This window comes from Acinonyx jubatus, chromosome B2, assembly GCF_027475565.1.
Source record: "Acinonyx jubatus isolate Ajub_Pintada_27869175 chromosome B2, VMU_Ajub_asm_v1.0, whole genome shotgun sequence".
Classification (NCBI taxonomy): domain Eukaryota; kingdom Metazoa; phylum Chordata; class Mammalia; order Carnivora; family Felidae; genus Acinonyx; species Acinonyx jubatus.
In genome coordinates, this window is record NC_069385.1 from 25,428,548 (window position 1) to 25,453,303 (window position 24,756).

The 24,756-nt window shown below is 35.2% G+C and overlaps 1 long non-coding RNA gene across 1 annotated transcript in view; it reads right to left on the reverse strand.

Annotated features, from left to right (window-relative positions):
- The window catches only part of LOC113598463 (uncharacterized), a 67,771-nt gene that overhangs the window by 30,424 nt on the left and 12,591 nt on the right, over positions 1–24,756 (reverse strand). Inside the window, exons 2-3 of the long non-coding RNA XR_003419093.2 lie at positions 12,721–12,799; positions 7,751–7,915 (exon numbers count right to left, since the gene is read on the reverse strand). This is a non-coding gene — a long non-coding RNA (uncharacterized LOC113598463). The remainder of the gene's footprint in view (positions 1–7,750; positions 7,916–12,720; positions 12,800–24,756) is intronic.

A 24,756-nucleotide genomic window follows, 5' to 3' on the forward strand; every position in this document is an offset into this window, starting at 1 on the left:
ATACAGCTTGAGGAGGAAGGAAAGACCATTTCCTTTCAGCCACTCTCGATTTGGCCTGACTGTGTTATGATGAATATCGTGCAGCCTGAATATAGAAAGTGCTCCTATTGTAAAACCCTCAGTGCCGCCTCCAAACAGAACACAGAAGCAGCTTCCCACCAGGAACTCCAAGGAACACCCTGCATCCCGAAAGTAGTTTCCTATCTCCGTAACTTTCAATCTCAGTCAGAGTCTTTAGTTCAAAGGTAACAATTGCTGCTTATGGCACAAACGTAATGATTAACAAGATTTTTATATCGTGGTAATGGATATGCCTGTGACCACTTCGGGGTCTATGTTAACGCCCTTTGGAATCAGGGAATGACTCCCCAGCTCTTGCTGAAATGTCCTAATACATGTCAGGAAGGGAATAGAATAAACAAAGATTATGACTTACTTGGATAGGAATCTAAGATATTTTACCATTTATCATTTCTCCTGTTTATTTTACACAGAGAAATTCTAAATATTTCCTGTCATACCTGCATTTTCAAAGTGACCCGAAATGAAAGAGGAAACATAGCAATTTTACACAATGTAACAAATCTTACATGTTATCTTCTAAAATTAAAATTTTACACTTTAAGGGCACCTGGGTGGCTCGGTCAGTTAATTCAGCTCAGGTCATGATCTCGCAGTTTGTGGGTTCGAGCCCCACGTCAGGCTCTGTGCTGACACCTCAGAGCCTGGAGCCTGCTTCAGATTCTGTGTCTCCCTCTCTCTCTGCCCCTCCCCTACTCGTACTCAGTCTCTCTCTCTCTCAAGATAAAATAAAGACATAACAAATATTTTTAAAAACTTTACACTTTACATTGAAATCTATGACCATTTTGAGTTGATTTTTTATGTCGGGTATGGGGTTTAGTTTGAGGTTTAGAGCCTGGTGAACAGATCTGGGACATGACGGCAAAAGCATGGTCTATAAAAGGAAATAATCAATAAATGGGACTGCAGCAAAATTAAAAATGTCTGCCCTCCCAAAGACCTTATTAAGAAGATTAGAAGACAAGCCATATAGACTGAGAAAATATTTGCAAACCACGTATCTGACGAATGACTTCTATATGTAATACGTAAAGAACTCTCAAAATTCCACATTAAAATAATAATCCAGTTAGAAATGGGCAAAAACAAAATAGAGAGTTCACCCCAAACGATATACAGACAGCAAATAAACTTTTGATAAACGATCAATATCACTAGCCATTAAGAAAATGCAAATTAAAAGAACAAATAAAATATCACAACACACCTTTCAGAAAGGCTAACATTTTTGAAGTTATAGCACAAAGTGCAAGCCAGGAGGTAGAGAAAGGGATCTCTTCTTCACTGCTGATGGGACTGTAAAACTCCTTCCAACAAGAGCAAGCTATAGTGGGGGTAGGGGGGGCAGGGGAGTAATCCCTCCTCCATTAATAAGGTCCAGACAGGGCCTTGTTCCCTATCTGCAGTGATCAGTACCTGTCCTAGGACGGCCAATAAAAAGGCTTTTTTCCCCTGACCAGAGCAATTGATTTAGGTGTGAGAAATGTGACCCATACCACGCAATGTAAGTCCTTCTGAGATTAATTCATGAAATTAGAAAAAACAAAACAAAACAAAACATGTTTTGACTTCATTTACAGTCACTCCGATGATATGGTACTTAATTCAAGAATATGTTAAAAATCTGTCAACCTATGAAGAAACTAGATACAGAATCTTTTTAAATGTTGATTTCTTTTTTGAGAGAAAAAGAGAGAGAGTGTGTGCATGAGCGTGTATGCAGGAGAGGCAGAGAGAGAGGGAGGCAGAAGATCCAAAGCGGGCTCTGCACTGACAGCAGAGAGCCCGATGTGGGGCTGGAGCCCACCAATCATGAGATCATAACCTGAGCCAAAGCTGGAGGCTTGACCAACTGAACCACCCAGGCACCCCGATACAGAATAATTTTAAAGGAATGTTTTGTAGTTTGTACATAAAATGTTAGCTTTAAAGGAGGATAAAATTATAAAATATTGCTGATATATTCATTGGGTTTCTTTTCTTTCATATTGACAAGCTATGCCGAATACAGCCATTTACTTTAAAAATGTTGCTTTAGCTCCTTTTTAAAAAAATAACTTCTTTCTTTCCTTCAATATCCTGGCCTCTGCCCCCTTACATCTCTGAATATGAAGTATGTCATCGTTAAGTTGCAATTCTTATAACTTCCTCAAATTCCTGAAAGCCATCTCCCCCTGGGAAAAACAGGAAGAAAGAATTGAAAAGTAACAGCAAATGAGCTCTGATTAGCAGATCATCTCTGGGGTTCAAAGCTATACCCCTATGACAGCTTAAACACCCCAGAAATTCAGTAAGAGTTTTTATCGCCATATCATAACATGTATAAAATTGTCCTTTAATTTTTATCGAAGTTTGTACGTGTGTGTTTCACGCAATTTATTATTCAAACCAAAATTGAAAACTAGAATTAGTATACACAGAAAATGAACTGAGTAGGAAATGATGCATTTTTGTATTTTTCATTTTACCAGGTCGAAAATTAAAAAGTAAAATGACTCTTTTTTTAATTGAAGTCCACACAACATAAAATTAACCCTTTTAAAGCTTTCAACAGAGTGGCAGTTAGTGCAGTGAGGATGTTGTACAACTACTATATTAACTTTCAAAACATTTCCATCATTCTCCCCACAAAAAAACAAAAAACAAAAAAAACAAACATCCATTAATCAGTAATTTTACATAATCCCTTACCTTACCCCCCACCCCCAGCAAGCACTAATCTCCTTTTTGTCTCTATTATTTTAGCTCCTTTGGATATTTCATATAAATGAATTAATACACTATGTGACCTCTCATGTCTGGCTTCTTCTATGTCTGGCATAAAGTTTTCAAGGTTCATCCATGTTGTAGCATGTATCAATACTTTACTCATTTGTATGGCTAAATAATATTCCATTGTATAATGCTACATTTTATATCTCTGTTGATGGACATTACAGATGTTTCTACTTTTTAGTTATTATGGACATCGATACTATGAACATTCATATGGAATTGTTGTTTGAACACCTGTTTTCAATTATTTGGAGTATCTAACTGAGAGTGCAATTGCTGGGTCATACGGTAATTCTACCTTTTACTTTTTAAGGAACTACCCGATTGTTTTCCACAATGGCTGCTCTCTTTTACATCACTACCAGAAATGTAATATATGAGGGTTTCAGAGTCTCCACTTCCTTGCCAATGCCTGTCATTCATTGGTTATTATTATCTATTATAACTATCCTATATTGTATATTATTAATAATATATATTGATAATATAAAATATTATTTTATTATTATAAAAATTATTGAGGTATCATTGAAATACAACAGTATATTAATTTCAAGATTTGTTGTTTTAAATTTCATTTCTATAATGCCTAATCATTTTAAGAATTGTTTCTCATTGATATATATCTTTTGTTTTGGATACTTCTTTTATTTTTATTTAACTTATTTTTTAATTAACATCCAAGTTAGTTAGCATATAGTGCAACAATGATTTCAGGAGGATATTCCTTACCCATTTAACCCATCCCCCCTCCCAAAACCCTGCCAGTAACCCTCTGTTCTCCATATTTAAGAGTCTCTTATGGTTTTGTCCCCCTCCCTGTTTTTATATTATTTTTACTTCCCTTCCCTATGTTCATCTGTTTTGTATCTTAAAATCCTCATGTGAGTGAGGTAATATTATATTTGTCTTTCTCTGACTGACTAATTTCGCTTAGCATAATACCCTCCAGTTCCATCCACGTAGTTACAAATGGCAAGATTTCATGCTTTTTGATTGAAATGAATAAAACTCCATTGTATATCTATACCATGTCTTCTTTATCCATTCATCTATAGATGGACATTTGGGCTCTTTCCATACTTTGGCTATTGTCAATAGTGCTGCTATAAACATTGGGGTGCACGTGTCCCTTTGAAACAGCATACCTGGATCCCTTGGATAAATCATTAGAGAAATGTGTATTCAAGTTCTTTGTCCACATCCTAGTTGAATTTTTGTCTTTTTGTTGTTGAGTTGTAAGAGTTTTTATATATTCTGAATATCAGATACTTAATATCTGTCCTTTTTCTGTTTTGGGGGTTTTCTTTTCACTTTCTCAGTACTGTTCTTTGATGCCAAAAATATGTGAATTTTAATGAAGTACAATTTACCTATTTGTTTTTCTCCCATTGCTTCTGCTTTTGTCCTCACATATAGAATCCATTGCTTAACCCAAGGTCATGATGATTTACCCTTAAGTTTTTTGCTAAGAGTTTTATGGTTTTAGCTTTTACATTTAGGCTATTGATTCATTTTGAGTGAAGTTTTGTAAATGGTGTGAGGTAGAGGTTTTGTAGCCTTTTGAGCCTCATGACTATTTGAGCCCCTGAAAAAAAACAATTCTGACAACGTAAAATAATTATTTTACTGTGATTTGTTATCCTTGATTAAAAAAAATTATTAATGTAGATTTTGATGCATGTATGGTCCTTACAAAACTTGGAATTAGTTAATACTACTCCAGACATATGCCATATTTGATTTACTACCTACGTTAGAGTTACTGTGCCTTTCTTATTTATTACTGCTGGCAACTTCATCACTTGAGCACTAGTCAAACAAATCTGGCAGTGACAGAGAAGTATCCAAAACAATAATGTCCAGAACATGTCTGTCAATGTTCCTAAGGTCCTCAAATGTGGTGGTAGGGGGTGGGGCTGTAAATCTCCTCTGTGATTACCACACCTCATACTTATATAGGGCTTTCCATTTTATAAAGCACTTTCAGCATAATATTCTATTTGATCCTACTAGTCTCTTTTGAAATAGACAGGACATATGCTTTTTCAATATTTTATACATATGAAAACTGAATCTTTGCAGAGCTAAATGATCTTCCAACATCAAATAACAGAACATACCAGATTAGTACTCAAAACCCAGTCCTTAGACTCTGGGAAATAAATAAATATATATATATGTATATGTATATGTATATATATATGTGTGTGTATATATACATATATATACACACACACACACACATATATATATATATATATATATATATATATATCTTTTCCTTTGCCCTACTGTGATGAGTCAGTGTGATTCTGAAGCAAAATTATGAGGGGTTTATCAAAAATTATTTTAATTTTTATTGAAAACCAGGTTTAAAATGTTAAAAAGCTATAAAGTGTTATTTCCTCTCTAAATGATTGTGCAGTGCATATTTATAAGCGTTTATACAATAATTTGATAACCAAACAGCTGCTGAAACAATGAATTTTAATGACCAGCATCTCAGTTAGTGTTTTTCTCCTAAGCATGATAAAATAAAGTTTGTGTGAGACAATTCATCTATTTCAGATGCGTTTAATGTAAGCACCAGCAAAAGGATAATCAAGAGGAGAATCCATGAAATAAAATCACATGGGCAGTAGAGTAAAATAAAAACACATGTCAGGTACCTATTTTTTTTAACTCATGTGTGTGCCTGATCATAGAGAACACTACTTTTTGAGATTCTCTAAAAGAAATCAAAACTAGAACTTTTTGAGCTGCATGGTGTAGACATCCGTCCTTAGCTCATCGTCACGTTGCACATACTAAGTGAGCACTTTTCATCCGGACAGCCCCAGGCTAGATATTATAATAGGATAACAATGTGAGTAAGATTTAGTCTCTGGCTTTAGTTTACAATCAAAGAGAAGTGACATATATGTATCCAGCTAACTAGATTGTAAAAGAATACGCCACAGCTAAGGTAATGAGCTGCCCTGCAAGGTAATGAATTTCCTCTCCCTGGAGGTGTTCAAGCACAAGCTGGCCTTCCACTCAACAGCATTGTTATAACAGAAGCTGATGCCTGGGTAGAAGCTGGCAGTGAATCACTTGTTAGAGCACTTCCAATTTTAATATAAGCTCTAAAATAATACAGTTTACAGTTAAAGCTGTAAAATAAACCCCTTCTCAAAGCATTAGCTTGCTATTGTATTAATGTTTTTGGCCTGCTGATGATTTTCTTTATTCATTATTCATATGTACTTGTGAAACATTTTTATTACTTCTTGAATGAAACATTTTCTACAAGAGAAATAGCCTGGTGTGTCTTTGGTAATAGCAATTCCATCCAAGATAAGTCTTACAGTTATTCCAAGTGACTTTTTGTTTTTTTTCCTTAAACAGCCCTCTAACATTTGATAATGTTGATTCCACCACCAGAACTCTCTGCAGTTAATGCTATCACATTACTATTATACAGAGGATCAAAGGATTGTGTAAAAACTGAAATATAGTGTAATTAGTAGCTGAAAGCCCAACTAACAAATGTAAAATAAATTTTAGAGAAATACAAAGTGTTATTTGGCACTGATCACGATCATATAAAGCATGTCAAATTAAATAGCATCCCAATATGCTAACAATGTGTTTTCTAAAAGGTGAAGAGGTTAATTGTGTTGTAAAAGGAATTTCCAAAAGAATGCATCATCTATTTTACATTGAAACCTCAATTTACTATGGCAGGAAACCATATTACTGAACTTTGCAGATTAGCAAGTAATTGACCAAACATTCAGAAATAGTTTTCCCTAATTGTTGGTTGTTGGAGCAGTATATATTATTATATTTAGCAATCCCAATGAAGTTGAATAAATTAAAATGATCTTTGTTGTGAACTAAAATTTGTATTATACATTTTTAAGTTAATAAACTTATATGAATTTGCTCAAAGATTTCTGTGATTACATTTGTCATGGTTGATATAAAACTGCTCAGCCATTTGGAGGAAATGAATTTTTTTTCAGTGTTTTATGTTTAGCAAATGAGAATTGCTGATTATTATTCATCCTAACAACATTCACTTCTCAAATTATGAATCGAATACATCTTGATTGTGGCTTACGGTAATATGTAAAAAGTTTAATTAGTGTATACGAATGAGTTGGGCTTTTTTTCAGTAAATCTTATAGGTTTTGTTTTTACTTAGAGTTTTTAGTTTTCGACTTGTCCAGCTTTCGAAGGAGTAGAGAACCCAGTGAAAAGTGATGGCTTCCAGATAGCAACCAGCATTAGTAAACGCTCTCTCTCATGTATGTCCTTCTTTTTAAAGAATGTATCATCCTTTAGCTGAAGAAATACCAGAGTGATTCTTAAAAGGTAAAGGTATTAGTAATGGACAACATTACCCAGTGTTTGTATATATATACACACACATATATACATATATATACACATAGCAAAACCGGTGCTAACTTCATGTACTCTGCACAGGCACAGTCAGTCCTGGATAATGTGTAATAGAGATAATTGGTATTTACAAATGTTTGTGGATAGGTGAAAAATTTATATAAGATTTAGGTAAAATTCAAAAGGATTCTTATATTTAAAACCCACTACATATTATCGTTATTTTAAAAGGCAGAGCATGATTAATTAGTTCACAAGCACTTTAAAAAGTCACATTAAATAAACAGCAGACCAAATTGAGGGAGGAAGCCACTAAAAATTAAGTCGTTATTATTGTTCTACTCTTTTATATGAGCATATAATCTTTCAGTCGCTGTAAAAACAAAAATAACACAAAAACAAAACAAAACAAAACAAACGAACAAACAACTCAAGGCAAAATAGCTCACACTATAAAGGAAATGTATTGGCTCATGTGACCCAAATGTTCTGTGCTTACTTTTATCCTTTCAAAGAAGCTTGCTTTGGCAGTTCAAATGCTGTGACCAGAGTCCGAGTCTCTCTCCTCAGTTCTGCCTCTTCGGGTGGGCTCTGTTCATAGCAACCTCCTGTCGTCATGGCCTGACATTGGTTCCCAGTGGCTCCCAGGTCGTTCCTCTTTCTCCTTAATGTCATATAGAGAAGATAACAAAGTTCTATAAGAAGAATTTTAAAAAGAAGCTTTTCCAGAAATCCTAGGGAAGGTTACCCTTCAATTCCTTGGGTGCATTTGGAACAAAGGCCTTGCATCAATCACTCTGGTCAGAGGAAGGCATGTGATGATTGCCTTAAGCCAATAATGAAGCTATAGTTCTGTGGCCGAAGAGGGGTTCCACTTCCCCTGAAATATATGGCCTGTGTCAGGGAGGACAAATCCCCACAAAAATAGAGATAAACTTTTATCAAAAGAAGAGGGAAATGGACACGAGCTAACCACCAGAAAATGTACATGACACTTGTGTTGTACGTCTCTGCCTTTCTACTGATCTTCTCCTTGCCTTCAAGTAATTAATAGAAAAATGATTTTTTGTAACGATCAAAGATCATGAAACTGGTGAGCCAATTATTCTCTTTCCTCCCATTTAGAGCTCATTACCAAATGTGTTTATTATAAGAGGCTGCCTCCCACCCTGCTTAACATCTATGGAAAAAAAACTAAAGACACTGCTGAATCATAGTCCCTTTTTTAATATACTTCACTGGCTAATTCTTCAATAGTAATCATAAATGTAAGTGATCTTCTCTCCAAATGTAGAAAAAGGTGAAGATACATAGAGTCCGTCCACTATTAAATCATATTCCATAATTCCCTTACCTTTCCAAAGAAACCTGTAGGCCTCAGTTCCTCAATTACAAATTCTATGGTTGTCAAATTGGGCCCCTGAGTCAATCATATAAATCCAAATAAAAGTTAGTGGAAAAATAAAATATGTGGATATATGAAAAGACACAAATTATTACCCTGGCATTTGGATATTTGTAGATGCAGGCTCCCTATGCCAAAATCGTATGTGATGGGGCTCTGCTAAATAGGAGAAAGGCCATTGTCCAAACTGGAATGGTGACAGATTATCTTCTATATTCTCCTTCAGATTCATGCTCCACCTTGGACTGTGTTCCAGTAGCTAACCTGTCTAAACTGCTTAGATTCCCTGGTTATCTCTGATTTATGGCTGGGCTTGGCCATTTAAAATTACCAGCAGGAGATTAGTAGAAGGATGGAGAAGGATTTTTTGAAATTCTCTCCCCAGCTCTCTCTCCTCTAGTAATTCATGGTAGGTTGGTTCTGTCCATCTTTAAGACCCCACAGTTCTTTTTAAGCAGTCTCCCCCAAAAAGCTTTTCTCCCTGGTTCCAGTAACTGTTCCTTTCCCCTACACTTTCAGATATTGGGATGTTCAGAACTATGACAATCTGAGGGTTGGATTGTTGGATTCCTTGCACTCACTTTTGTATTTAATCCAATAACTAGGCTCACTCCAATATACCCAGTAGAATATCCTATTTCTTTCCAGGACCATGACTGACACCAGGGCCAACAGGGACATGGGAATAATATAGGAAAGAACAAGTTGTGCTCAGCAAAAAGTGGGAATGGCTCAAATACACTAGAGAGAAACCTTAAGGAAAGTGCGAAATAAAATAAAGAGGGGCCAGATGATATAGAGCCTCTAAATCCAGAGGCCTTTATAGAGTTTGCCTATCAAGTATAAAAGAACTACAAAGTGTTTGTGAGAATGATCAGGTATGCTGAAAATATCAGTTTGGCGGACTGGAAATTGAAAAGACTTAAAATAGAAAGAAAGTTTAAAGGACCATAAAGATATCTGAGCAAAGACAGATATAAGCCTGAGCAGAGAAGTTGGTAAAGAGGACAGGTGAAGAAAAATGGATGCATAGAATCTTTTAATTATGGAGAGTTGAATAAGGAACATGAGACGAGAGATATGGAGTGTGATCATATGATTTACCATCCAAAGAAGGACACCTTTAGAAGTGATAAAAGTTGTATTAATACCTAAGGTAATTAATGCCTACCAGGATTAGTCCCATAAAATGGAGGCATATAGTCAACCTAGAGATAAACAAAACATTTCATGATAGCAAACCTGAGTTCTTTAGAAACTGATCGCTTTTGGTGAGGACAAGGAAGGTAAACAAAAATGCTAAATATCTAGCTAAAGCTAAATATGTGGGAATGGGGAAAAAGATAAAGGGTCATTTTTGTACATAAAGTTGAAAATGCCCAGATAGCATTTGGCAGCATAGAGCCAAACTCATGGTCAATTGAGAACACAGGATAAGAAATATGGATTTGAATCTCTTCCACTTAAAGAATGAATCTGTTCTACCAAAGAGATAATTTCCCTGACAGAAATCCCTTCCCTCTTAACTATTTATGCCTGTGAATTATTACCTCCACAGCAGTCTAGGAGCCTGAAGGGCAGGGCCAGCCTCTGATTCACTTTTGCAAATCACCAGGCTTAGCACCCTGTTGTATATCCGAAAGAAACTAATACATATTTGTTGAGCTAAAGACTTGTTTTACTTAGGCCACTTGAATAGCATATCCATTACCATGTTTCTGTCCTGCTACTACTCTGCCATACCTCATCTTTTACCTAAACAATCCTGCTGCTGCTCAATCTGGTTTGCCATGTAAAAATAAAGAAGAGTTTAAGAATCGGTGTCTCGCCAGGGACTGAGCTATGGAAAGATTCCTGTGCTGCTTGAAAGTAAGCCAGAGCATAAATTAACTGCGTTGTACATAAAAGTCTTATGTCTTGTCTGGGCAACTGAATGGACAATACTGTCACTGGAGTACTGGTTAAACAGTGTTATATATTTAAATGCTAGATTTTTCTTACTCTCTTCTTCATATTTCCTTTTGAGGAGATGTTTTTGAGGTTTTAGCAGATGTTATTCTTTTTTTTTTTTTTTTGTTAATAAGATGAATGGGGGAAATTTTCTTTGTAACATTTTGATGTCCCAGATCAGTATTTGACCTCCAGTAGGTCACGTATACTCTTAACTGCCTACTTATTCTCATGTTTTTGGCAACTGGTTTTATAGATATATCCATTTTACTTTTTTAAAGTAGCTGCCATTTCTTCTTTTGTCATAAAATCAATTTCCCTGCTCTGCATCCAATAAATATGAAATCCATGCTGATAGAGTTTTTCATTCATCATTTGGCAAAAAATTTACCAAATGTTTGAAACAGTGCTGGGTAAAACACATGAGATATGGATTTTGTGGGTCGGGAAACACAAAACTAAATTAATAAAACATTGCCCCTGACCTCACACAATTATAAATTTTTATGGTGACTGAATTATGTGATTCTTTTGTCACAATATTATTTGACAGAAATAAAAATGTCTGAAGTCTATAGAATCTCTTTCTCTCCCTCTCTCTGTTTCCCTCCTGCCTTCCTTTTTTCCTCATATTTAAGACAGCTATTTTCAGAGCATGTCAATATTGAATATTCATTAATTTTCAAAGTCCTGGGTTTTTGCCAGTTTAGATTTAGTTGATGTTCCATTACACTGTTGAGCACATTTCATGGTTCTCTAATCAAATTAGCTCACTTCTAAACACAAACATTTTTATAAGACTTGCCCAAAGCAGTTGTGACTTAGCTCCCATCTTATTTTTTTAAATAAAAAAAAAAACAAGCAGCAGGTTATTAAGTTTGGCACATCACCTGCTGTGCAGAGACCAACACACAAGAAAAGCAGCCAACCTTCCTACAGCACATACTGTAGATCACACAGTGTAACACAGACTGTAGATCAGAGAGTTGTTACATCACTAATATTCAAAGCCCCTTGAATTTCAATTATACTTTATTTATTATCTTAGCTGCTTCACCATTTGTAATGCATAGTAATCTTCTACACATTCACTGCTTCCACCTTGATGGTTGCGAAGTATCTTCTATGATGCATTTTGTCATTTAATATTACGTTTACTATGCAAAACACAGCTAAATCTTGACAGGCCCCATAAAAACCCATCCTAAATGAATCATTATATTGTATGCTGTCAACGTGGACTAAAAAAATACAGTGCCACTCCACCAAGCTTGCAGAAGCAGTGGAAAATTGGGAGGGATGTAACTCCCAAAAAGAAGATAGCAACTACATATTTTGCACCGGACGGGACATATCCCGGCGGGAGATGGGGTGAGGATAACTAGGGAAATGGCAATAATTAAAATTTGATTCCGTTCAGGAAGTCATTTTTTGAATTCTTACGGGAGACTCAATGTCTAACAAGACCTCGATTGTCTAGAAGTTCAGCCAATACAAGAGAATAAGAGGTACACACGTGACTGTAAAACAAGGCCACTGTCATGCAGGACGTAACAACAGCAGATGCAGCAGACCATGGCGATAGAGAAGAGGGAGTGAATTGCTGTCCCTTGGGCATTTGGGGAGCGATGCGCTCATGACTCCCAGGGCCTGTTAATCTTCTCAAGGGTTCCGAAATACAGCACAGTCAGCCTACTATGTTGGAATCATGGGGACCAGTGAGTTCTGGGATCTTTGGCACCTGACAAGTTCTAATAGGCAGAGAGGTGATTCCCTAACTAGTCTGCATGTCCAGCTCACCATGAGAGTCATGAATAAAGGGATTCTTCTGCCCTATCCAAGAGCTGCTCTACTGAAGTCCCAGAGTAGAGTCTGTATTTTTCAAAAGTGTGCTGGGCAAATCAGATACGTAGCAAGGCACTGAAGACACAACTGTGCATCTGTGACTTGCTAGATGTTAGAGCTCCTGCCACCTGTGAGCAACACTGAAATATGTTTTCTGTTCCTTACAATCCCTGGCCTGATAAAAACCACCTGTTTATCTCTCACCCTTCAGCAACCAATTTTTGTGGCCAAGCTAACAACCAGGATGCTACAGTGTAAGAGCTACATACTTCTGTAGCTTTATCTCAACCAGGGCTGTTTTCCCTCCAGGTAATTCAGCGTCTTCAACCAAAGGGAGCCAATACACTGCTGCATTGAAAATAATATTTTTATTAATAGGAGTTAAGGCACAGAATTAGAAATTAGTTTAATCTTATTATCTATAAACATGTGCTGTTTCAAAGTTATCAATACACAAATATTATATGTATAATATACATATATACATATATATACATATACACATATATATGACATGTGTATGGTATAAAACATATCTCATGTGGACTTGAAGATAGTGGAGTTGTATACATTTGTTTTTTTTTTTTTTTTAAGAAAACAGAAGTTGGAAAACAAAAGTTACCTCCAAGAGGTAACTTATGGAAATCTAACAGTAACATTATGTAGAAAATTACAGCTTTTTTTTTTTTTTTTTTTAGAGGGAGAAACAGGCAGGGAAGGGGCAGAGAGAGAGGGAGAGAGAATCTGAAGCAGACTCCACACTCAATCTCACAACTCTGAGACCATTACCTGAGCTGAAATCAAGAGTTGGATGCTTAACCAACTGAGCCACCCAGGTGCCCTGAAAATTACAGAATCCTTAATATCACAATTTAAAAAGTGAACGTTATGGTAAAACTTTTATACACTAAGTGCAAAGCTCCACTCCACGACTCCACGACATGGCATGATGAGGTAGGTGCTCTTTAAAATCTATCTGCACCTTGTTGATACTAAGATTGCACCTTTACCATATATTTAACCTGTATTGAGACTTCGGAGTATATCCTGTGGTAATCCTGAAGTTGTGTCCTAACACATGGCTCATGGTTTTCAATGGGCAGATTTAGACCTGAAAAGGGACCTTCAATATCATTTTTCTTTCTATTTATGTTTTTATTTCATTTATTTTATTTCAGTGTCTTCCTTTTACAAAATACCTGGAAATTTTGGTTAAAATAAAAACAAGCATAGTTTTCAAATTAAAAAAAAAAAAGAAATTAAAAAGTCTAAATTTTTATTGGAAAATTAAAAGGTTTTAGGGTGCCCAGTTAGGCAGCTACATTAAAGCTGCCATAATCCATCCTGTTCCAAATAATCTAGAATCTTGATTGTTAAAACGAAGCCAGAGAATAAAGTCAAGACATGAGGACTCAAGCATGGAGAAATGAAACTGACCACCTGAATAAGTTAGGACATTAGAAGCCTTCAACTTCAAATACAGAGACACACTAGGAAAAGTTCACCTTCTGGAAAGGAAACGTGACAAGAAACTTCTGTCTTAAAGAGGACTGTGGGTGGGAAAATAAAATAAAATAAACTCTTCCCTAAAAGTTTATAATTTGGGCCTGTCTTCACACCAATGGAATTTGATTTTATATTTCTTGCAAGTATAAGTTAAAAATTAAGAAAGAAATTAAGTTATCAAACTAACTCAAGTTTGTCCTGTGCCAGTAAGCCCTAAGGCACTCCTGTAAGGATTCACAGCCACTCCGATTTCATATGATGCAAAGAGATAAAACTCAGCTGGATGTGAACTCCCAATACAGAAAGACATATGTCAACACGAGGAAGAGTAAGCAAAAAGAACACGTGGTTGAATTAGATAACCAAGGAGTTTAGATATTCCATCTACTGCATACAGAGTTTGGAGGAAGCACAATTAAACTATTTTTTTTTCAAATGAGTGAATCTAGACCATAAGTGAGAAAGAGGACCCGATCAAACAAAGCCAGATGGATTTAAAAAAAGAATGAAATAGTATCTGTGTATAAGATTATAAAAAAATATGTATGTCCATATCTATGTAACCACCACACAATTTTTAAGAAAGAGAATATTTCTAGACCTTAGAGCATCCTTGTGATACTTGCCAATCAAGATCCTTCCCTCTGAACCATAGTTACGACTGCCTTGATTTATAGAAAAATTATTCCTTAATTTTACTTACTTGTCTTAAACACTATAATATTTCATTTTGTTTATATCTGAATTATACATACGTAAAGTTGCACTTTATTCATTTGGTTGCCGTCTTACTTTCTTCAAAATTACTTTTGAAATCCTTTTGTGTTCAGTTATAATGCACTCACTTTTATTAGCCTGTATTAATTTGTTGCATGCATATGCCACAATCAGCCTGTTAATTCTAGTACTCATGAACCCAAACAGAATTCCACGAGTAAAAATATAAACATCAAAAGGAATTAATTAAAATTAATGTCATGTAATTAAAAGTAACGTTACATAATTAAAAGTGTTATTAGGGGTGCCTGATGGCTCAGTCGGTTAAGCATCCGACTTTGGTTCAGGTCATGGTCTTGTGGTTAGTGAGTTTGAGCCCCCATCAGGCTCTGTGCTGACAGCTCGGGACCTGAAGCCTGTTTCAGATTCTGTGTCTCCCTCCCTCTCTTCCCCACTCACACTTTGTCTCTCTCCCTCTCTCTTTCTCAAAAACAAATAAATATTAAAAAAAATTAAGTAATATAAAACAAAAAAAATTGATGAATAAAAATAGATAATTTGTGAAGTGGAAGAAAGGTCAACAGGAATTATACAAAGTTCATTAAACAGAAACACAGTAAAGATTAAAAGCCACAGAGAAGAGAATGAAAAGGTGACAATATATCTAATCAGACATCAAGGAAGAGGATGAAGATAATGGGGGAGAGGAAGAATACTTTAAGAAGAGAGTTCCCCAGAAACTAAAAAAATAAATGAATATTTACATATAAGATACACAGCAAATGACCTATCTGGTAAAGGGTTAGTATTCAAAATACATAAAGAGCTTATAAAACTCAAACCAAAACACCCCAAGTAATCCAATTAAAACATGGGCAGAAGACATGAACAGACATTTCTCCAAAGAAGACACAGAAGGCAAACAGATAATGTGGAGGTTCCTCAAAAAATTAAAGTAGAATTACCATACAATCCAGTAATCACACACTGGATATTTACCCAAAGAATACGAAAATGCTAATTCAAAAGGATATGTGCAACCCTATTTTTATTGCAGCATTATTTATAATAGCCAAATTATAGAAATATCCCAAATAGATGAATAGAGAAAGTGTGTTACATATATATATATATATATATATATATATATATATATATATCACTCTTCTTCCAGTATATATAATGCATATATATAATGCATTATATATATAATGGTATATTATTCAGCCATAAATATAATGAAATCTTGCCATTTGTAGCAACATAGTTGGACCTAGAGGGTATAATGCTAAGCCTAATAAGTCAGTCAAAGACAAATACAACAAATACCATATGATTTCTTCATATGTGGAATTTAAGAAACAAAACAAGCAAACAAAGGGGGGAAAAAGGAGACAAACCAAGAAAGAAACTCTTAATTATAGAGAACAAACTGATGGTTATCAGAGAAGTGGGTGGGGGATGGGTGAAATTGATGAAGGGGATTAAGAGTACATTTACGTGATAAACACTGAGTAATGTATAGAATCGTTGCAATACTACCTTGTACACCTGAAACTAATATCACCCTGTATGTAAAGTACACTGGAATTGAAATTAAAAAAAAATATGTGCAAGAAACAAGAATCTTACCAGTTATGGATCTTAGTAAACAGAAATTCTAAAAGACATAATTTAGAAACAAAGAAAATAATCCTAAAATAATTCAGAAACAAAGATCTGAGCATCTAGAAGGAATAGTGAGAAAAGATAATGCATATATTTGGGTAACCTAAACAAAAATTTAGTATATACAAAATAACAATGCTTAATTTATGAGACAAAGAAAAAGACAAATTAAAATCCTGCACAAGATTAACATTTATAATGTGAGGAAATGAGATTATAATTCAAGTGTTCTTTAATCCTTGTATTATTCAAGAAGTATGTGAATTTAAACCTTAAATTAATGTTGTTTAAATTGTAATATTATAACTTCCAAACCAAAGTTGGTTGAAGAAAATGTAATAATAACAATAACAATAATAACCACAGCCGTAATAGTTAAAAATAATCCCAGGATGGCAGGAAGTGAAGTAAAATGACCAAAAGTGTATGTAAACACATAACATAAAAATGGTTCAAAATATATCGGTAATCAATAAAAGTAAGTTGACAAATCAATACCAATACTTGAAGGTAGGTTGGAATTAAAAGTGGGAAACCCTGCTCCATGGTATTTATAATAGTTCCTCCTAATAACTTTATAAGTTTTGAAGGACCTGCCTGGCCAGAAGAGTGAGAAACTCTTGATCTCAGGGTTGTAAACTCGAGTGTAGAGATTATTGGGTGTAGAGATGACTTAAATAAACACACAAACAAACATTACAATAAGTTTTAAAGTAAAAGAATGAAACATATTATACAGTTAGGAAACACTAAACAAAAGACAGCTGATATGGTTGTTAATGGGGCATCAGCAGGGGGATTGAATCTCAACACATAATGTAAAGAATGGATTCATCAAGAGCTAAAAAGTTCTCAACTCATTTGAGGGAATAACCTAGGTTCAAAATACATGAGGCAAAACTGATAAAATATAAAGAAAATTTAACTCATTTAAAACTTTAGTGAGATTATTTAACACTCTTCCAGTAATGTATGTTTGCAGCAATAGGTAACAATATAGTTTTGATAACAGAATTAAGTAACTGTGAATAGACATATATAGAACTTATAAAATTAGCATTCTTCTCCAGCTCACGTAGAGCATTTATGAAACCTGCCAAGCTACTGGGACATGTGGCAAGTCCTGTATTGTACAGACCAGAATCTTCGACAAGAGAAGAAATGAAAATCATCATCATTGATACACTGAATAGCAACAACAATGGCAACACAAGCCTTAGAAAGAGCCACAAGCCTGGGTGGCTCAGTCAGTAAAGTGTCCGGCTTCGGCTCAAGTCATGATCTAGCGGTCTATGAGCTCGAGCCCCACGTCCGGCTCTGTGCTGACAGCTTGGACCCTGGAGCCTGCTTCGGATTCTGTGTCTCCCTCTCTTTCTGCCCCTCCCCTGCTCATGCTCTGTCACTATCTCAAAAATAAATAAAAACATTAAAAAAAATTTAAGATAAAGAAAGAGGACAATTTTTTGAAGATTTTAGAATGTTTACCAAATAGCAATAGCCAACTAATTAACCCTAATGAAAACTTGAAAAGATTTAGAAGTCAATGAAAATGAAAATATTATATATGGGGCTTGTCGGATAGGGCTAACATAGTTTTCAAAAATAAATAAAGCTTAAGTGTTTCTATTAGAAAAAAAGAAAAGGCCAAAATATAATTAATTAAATACCTGCATTAAGTACTCTTACTCAGCACCCCAAATTCATCCTGGCCTAGAAATGTTAGTTTCCCTTTTTGAGTTTATTTTTGTGAATGGTGTAAGAAAGTGGTCTAGTTTCATTCTTCTGCATGTTGTGTGGAAACCAATTTGACAATAAATTTCATATTAAAAAAAATGTTGGTTTCCCTTTTGTGATCTCAAGTTCCTGGTCCTGATTAGACTTAGCTTATACTCAAACTATTTCGTTCTAGCCTGATAAGGTCTTAAATGGACTTAGTCACACCCCTTCACTGGACTTCACAGCACAACCTTTACCCAGTTGTACAATCTCAGCCTTTTACTGGATAAAATCAAATATATGAACCACTTGTACAATCAACCCATCCTTTTCTTTCAAGAAATTTACACGTGCCTGTTCTTTCTTGGGCCTTAATAATCTGGCAACAACACTGATAGCAGTGTGCAAAGAAAACATCTAGAGATGAAGAAATGAGCCAGCTGAATTTACATGTGTTCATTTTACTGAAGAGCATAGAGTCCTGAGGCTTTGTGTTCAGATGTTTCCTTTGTGATGATAAGAACATCTTTCTCTGTATTTAAGAAAAGCTAGATGACCCTGCCTGAAGATCTCACTGCACATAGACCTTAGAGTAAATTCAGAACCTACCACTAAGTTCCAAACTGTCACCTCCTCATATTTTTTCTCACCATGTCATCCTAAATGGACTTTTTCTCTCTCCAGTAACCATGGAGGACAAACTGGTGAGAATTTTTTTCTTTTCTTCTTCTTCTTCTTCTTCTTCTTCTTCTTCTTCTTCTTCTTCTTCTTCTTCTTCTTCTTCTTTTTAATTCCCACCGCAAATGAAGATACTGATCAGTCATTGAATATGGGAACTCATCTTGCCTTCTTAAACTGAACTGGAATAAAACTGATACACTAACCAGAAAACCCTAAGTAACTCTCTCCAAGATCTCCAAGATGAGTTTGTCTGAGAAAATTTAATCACATGCCTTGTTCAATTAAGTGTTACATTCTATCACTTGCAGAAATCTAGATAAGTTCCTGGTGAGGGGATTTTGTTGTATTGTGTAGGCACGTATACTAGCCATTTCCTTGAGAGGATATGTGACCTATAACAGAAGAGTCCCCACATATCAGCTACTAAAATATATATTCCTCTACACTGAATAGTAGCTTCTATTTATAGACAAGTTCATCATCAGGAATCACCTCCAGTAATCTGCATATATTAATTTTATTTATTCCTGAAAGAAATCCTATGGGATAGGTACTTTTATCCTCATTTAACTATTTGAGACACAAATAGTTAAGTAGAAGTAATTTGACAAAGGTGAATGGAAAGTGAAAGAGTCAGGATTTACATCCAGATACGCTGGGTTTCAGAACTCATGTTTGGACCCTTATTACTTCTACCCTCATTTTGAGTTTCTGAGGGCATCCTAAGACAACAGTAAAATATAGAAATCAATGAGCTATATAACTTATACAAAAGTTTCTTTTTTAAAATGTTTATTTTTGAGAGAGAGAGAGAGAGAGAGAATGAGTGGGGGGGGGGGGGGGAGCGGTGGTGCAGAAAGAGAAGGAGACAGAATCCGAAGCAAGCTCCGGGCTCTGAGCTGTCAGCACAGAGTCTGAACTGGGGATCTGACCCACAAACAGTGAGATCATGATCTGAACCAAAGTTGGGTGCTTAACCTACTGAGCCACATAGGTGCCCCATAACTTATACAAAAGTTTCTAAGATTCATCCTGTGCTACAATCACCCACCTTGCCCAACTATACTTTCCATTACTATACTTTCCATTATTATACTTTCATTGTAAGCCACATAGTGTCTGCCTTCACTGGGGATTTCCTGTATGTAAAATGTTATTGTTTATAGTTAAGAGTCACCATTATGTAAACCATAATATGATATATTTTATTGATTCCTCCAACTCTATTCTGAGTAGCATATGAATAAAGGCCTGAGCTTTGGAATGAGATTGTAAATTCCAAACCAGATCTATATATTCTAGCATATGGGGAGGGGGTACAAAATAGCCTCAATAAGCATCAACTTCCTTTTTTGTAAAATACTGATATTAATAGTACTAACTTCAGAGAGTCATGATGAATAAATTAGATAACATATAGAAAGAATTTGAATAAATTTTATGTGACTCATTAAGTGCCCAGCACTTTACAAAATTAATGATTCAAGGATGCAATTGCTGAATGATTTGCAAAAAAATACATGATGATGATTTTAGAAAATAATTAATATTAAAGTGATTTATCATTTAAATTTTTGCTAGGATATCCAACCTAAACACTTATATGCATCTAGACTGTATTTATTATAGGAAGCCAGTATGAATTTCTCATTTGTTAGGTTTCAGACACCATAGTTTAATGTCTTAAATATCCTAATATATTCAGGAAAGCCAAGAGAAATTGGCAAAGGTTCAGAGAAATCAAATGCAATTAAAAAAGAAAAAAAAGCACCTCTTAAAGTACTAAGGAAAGTGAGGTTATTGAATCCGCATTACCCCGATTCGATAACCTCACTATGATTCTGGTGAAACTTGAGTGACAACATAGAACAACACACTCTACAAAAATTATAACGCTCTGGAAGAGGGTTAGAACTAGAAAGTGCCATAAATCTTTGGAGGATACCTGCATTTACACAATTTGGAAACCGATTATTTAGTGAACTTCAGCCAAACTGATCTAATTTAATTTTTGCTGTGCTAATAAACACATATTGGATCAAGAGCAAATCTGGGATGTGAGAAATTATAGATATCTGTATGTGTTTTGAAAGAGATTTCTTTTCAAGCAAAAGTATAGCCTAGAGGTGCTCCTACTGATACACATTTTCGCTAAATGAAGAGTGAAGCCAAGATTACTATTATCATCTGAATTTTTATTTAAAAAGTGAAATTTTAAGCAGAAATCAATTTTGAACGTTATGGCTTGGGAAAAATAATTTCTCACTTAGATTGCCCTTGCAGTATATAATAAGGATTTTTGGTACAAGATGATGCGTTTACCTAAGGGCCTTGGAAGAGTCGCATATATGGGTGACGCCTTGTTTTCTCTAACATTTTCATTTCTAAAACCTTTAAACTATATGTATATGCTTTATTATGTTTCAATCAACATTGATCTATTCTGAGTGCTACCATACTTTACAGTTTCTCTTTCTTATATTTTGGAAGGGTCAAAGTTTACATTTTTCTTTTAAGATTTGAAGAAGATCTACTTAACATTCCCCCCCCCCCAGGCCTAGTGACCTTATTTAGGCCTCCTTAGTGGAATTAAATAAAGAAATTTTAAATATAATTTTTAAATTATAGTTAAACTTATTCTGTTGGATGCCATAAACATCAGCAAAACGTTTAGATTATGGCATAATATAATCTCTCCTATTATAGCTTAGATTATTACTCAAATTTTATTGACATTTATGGATATAAAGTATATATATATATATGTGTGTGTGTGTGTGTGTGTGTGTGTGTGTATGTATAATCTCAAAAAGGATAGAAAGTCTCCCAGTATAAATACGCTTTATGATATTGTGAAAACATGTTGTATTTGTTTGAGAATTCTCAGTAATATTTATACATAAATTATTAGCTTTCACAATCGTCAGTAATTGTGGAAATATTAAATAGATATTTAAATACAACTCACTAATAGAATATTAACATATAAAGCGTATGATTTTTATTTCAAATTACAGATACAATCCTTACCTATACATGAAGGTATTATAAGTTATTAACCTATAAGATATAAGTGAAAGTCCAGATGGAATATTCCTAGTAGTACTATTTTTTTAGGTTTATTTATTTGTTTTGAGAGAGAGAGAGAGACGGAGAGAAAGAATATGAGCGGGGGGGGGGGGGGGCGGGTAGAGAATCCCAAGCAGGTTCCTTGTTGTCAGCCCTAGAGCCTGATGCAGGGCTCGAACTCAGGAACCAGTGAGATCACGACCTGAGCCAAAATCAAGAGTTTGAGTCTTAACCAACTGAACCACCCAGGCACCCCAGTATGACTACTACATTTATGCTGATTAAACATAACACTACCTAACAAGATTAAATGAATGTGATACCCAGTTTCCAAGATACCACAAAATAAAATTAAATTTGCATTTGGTCTTCAGCTTTCCAAATGTTCAATCTGAGGCTGAAACACCTGAACAAATGTTTGAAAGATTCTGAGTCCAAAGTCAAACTTCTGTGCATTTGTAGCTGGCGGATAAAATACTAGTATTATCAATTATCAGAACTAGTATTTTAAAATTTTTATTGCAGCATCTTTTTTTTTCATTTTCTTTTTCCCTTCTTCTTCATAGTTCTATTTCTCTTTCCTTCCTTTCCTTTTAGGAAGGGAAGGGGTGCTGGAGGAGGGTAGCTGCAATGGCTAGAGCGGATTGTCAGAGTCCAAGAAGGTGGGAAGGATATTTATGTGGAGAGCGACCTGGCATGGGAGGTCAGAGTCCAAGTACATAAAAAGGATGTCCCCATAGAAGGGCAGCTTGGTATGGGGCCTCAGTTAAGGTGAGGAGGGCATTCTTGCAGGAGAAAAGCTTGGCTTGAGGTGTTAGTACTAAGAGGGTGAGGAGTGGCCTAAATGGAGTGTCAGATGTAAGGTCAAAGGGTTTCTCTTCCTTGGGACCATTCCTGATTCCTTTAATTCATGTTTATGTAATAGATACCCTCCTTTAACAAAATGTGTCCTTTTTTTTTTAATGTGTATACTATAAACTTCCACAAGGATTTACTTACAAAAGACAAATTAAGAATGGGTAAGTTTACATAATGTTTTTATAAACATCAAGGCTCAGGTATTCCTTTGAATTAGCATTTTTGTATTCTTTAGATTAATACCCAGTAGTGTAGTTGCTGGATCACAGGGTAGTTCTGTTTCTAACTTTTTGAGGAACCTCCATACTGTTTTCCACTGTGGCTGCACCAGTTTGCATTCCCACCAACCGTATAATAGAGCTCCCATTTCTCCACATCCTTGCTAACACTTGTTGTTTCTTGTGTTGTTGATTTTAGACATCCTGACAAGTGTGAGGTGATATCTCATTCTAGTTTTGATTTGTATTTCCCTAACAATAAGTGATGTTGGGCATCTTTTCATGTGCCTGTTGGCTATTTGTATGTCTTCTTTGGAGAAATATTTATTCATGTCTTCAGCCCATTTTTTAATTGGATAATTTGTCTTGAGGATGTTGAGTTTTATAAGTTCTTCATAGATTTTGGATACTAACCCTTTACCAGATATGTCATTTGCAAATATCTTCTCCCCTCCGTAGGTTGCCTTTTAGTTTTGCTGATTGTTTTCTTCGCTGTGCAGAAGCTTTTTATTTTGATGAAATCCCAATAGTTTGGTTTTTTGCTTTTGTTTCCCCTGCCTCAGGGGACATATCTAGTAAAAAGTTGCTAAAGTCAATGTCAAAGAGGTTACTGCCTGTGTTCTCCTCCAGGATTTTAATGGTTTCCTGTCTCATGTTTAGGTTTTTAATCCATTTGTGGAATTTAAGAAATGAAACAAATGATCACAGGGGGAAAAAAGAGAAAAATCAAACCAAGAAACAGACTCTTAACTGTAGAAGAACAAACTGATGCTTACCAGAGGGGAGGTAGATGGGGGGAATAGGTTAAATAGGTGATGGTAATTAAGGTATAGTGTATGTAATTACATACACTGTATGTAAACTAACTGGGGTTTAAATTAAAACTTAAAAAAAAGTAATAGGTAAGTGATTCAAAGGACTGTGAGACAAAAGTCTGCACTTCTAATTTGTGTTTATTGCGTGATTCTGGAGAGCTACCTTAGCCTCCCTTTATTTATGTTTTCTCGTTTGTACAATTGAATGATGTATTTTTTTCTTTCCTGATCTGCAAAAATACTAAAGACTCTCTATTTCCTTGGAGAGATCTTGACGCTTGATATAGACTTCATAGTAATATACAGTCTTGGGAAGCATTTCAGCCATTGTGGAAATTAGTACCATTATTGATTCTGGATCTATGAAACATTTAAGCTAAAATCCAGGAAACAGCCAATTTTCAGAGTCACCGATGCACATTCATAGCTTGGTAGAATAAGCAAAAAAAGGGAACTTTAGTTCATAGAAATGGTGAGAAATTATGATTTACACTTGTGTTTTCTGACTTATTTTTCTTAAATCACTCTTCTGTGCCCATTCAATTCATATGGATTACACCAACCACGTGAGATTTTTATCTGAAGCAATTCTTTAACAACTGATTTGTTTTAACCACATTAATGACTTTTCTACATGTATGATGCAGTTTTTTCCAATTTAAACTTAAAGCTAGGCACTTAGTAACAACGGTTTAAACTTTTCAGGTCACTGGAATAGCAATGTCCTGGAGCTGTGCCACTTACAGCATACCAAGCACTCACTGTGGGAGTTGCCAGATGAAAATCCATAGGCAAGTTACTGCCCTCATAAACATGTACTTGGTTTGGCTGACAAAGTATTTAACCAAAAATTGAATTGGACTTCTGATAAGGGATGCATGATTTCTTCAGCTCAGCGCAGGCCCACCCTTGCCTGGTCCTTCTCCCAGATCTAACTCAGACATTTATGTACTGGTCTGACCTGACAGGTATTCGAGTTTGCTCATGATTTAACATAACTGCCAAAGTGACAAAACTTAATGAAGTATGGGAAATTAAGCAGGCTGCTAAAATGACT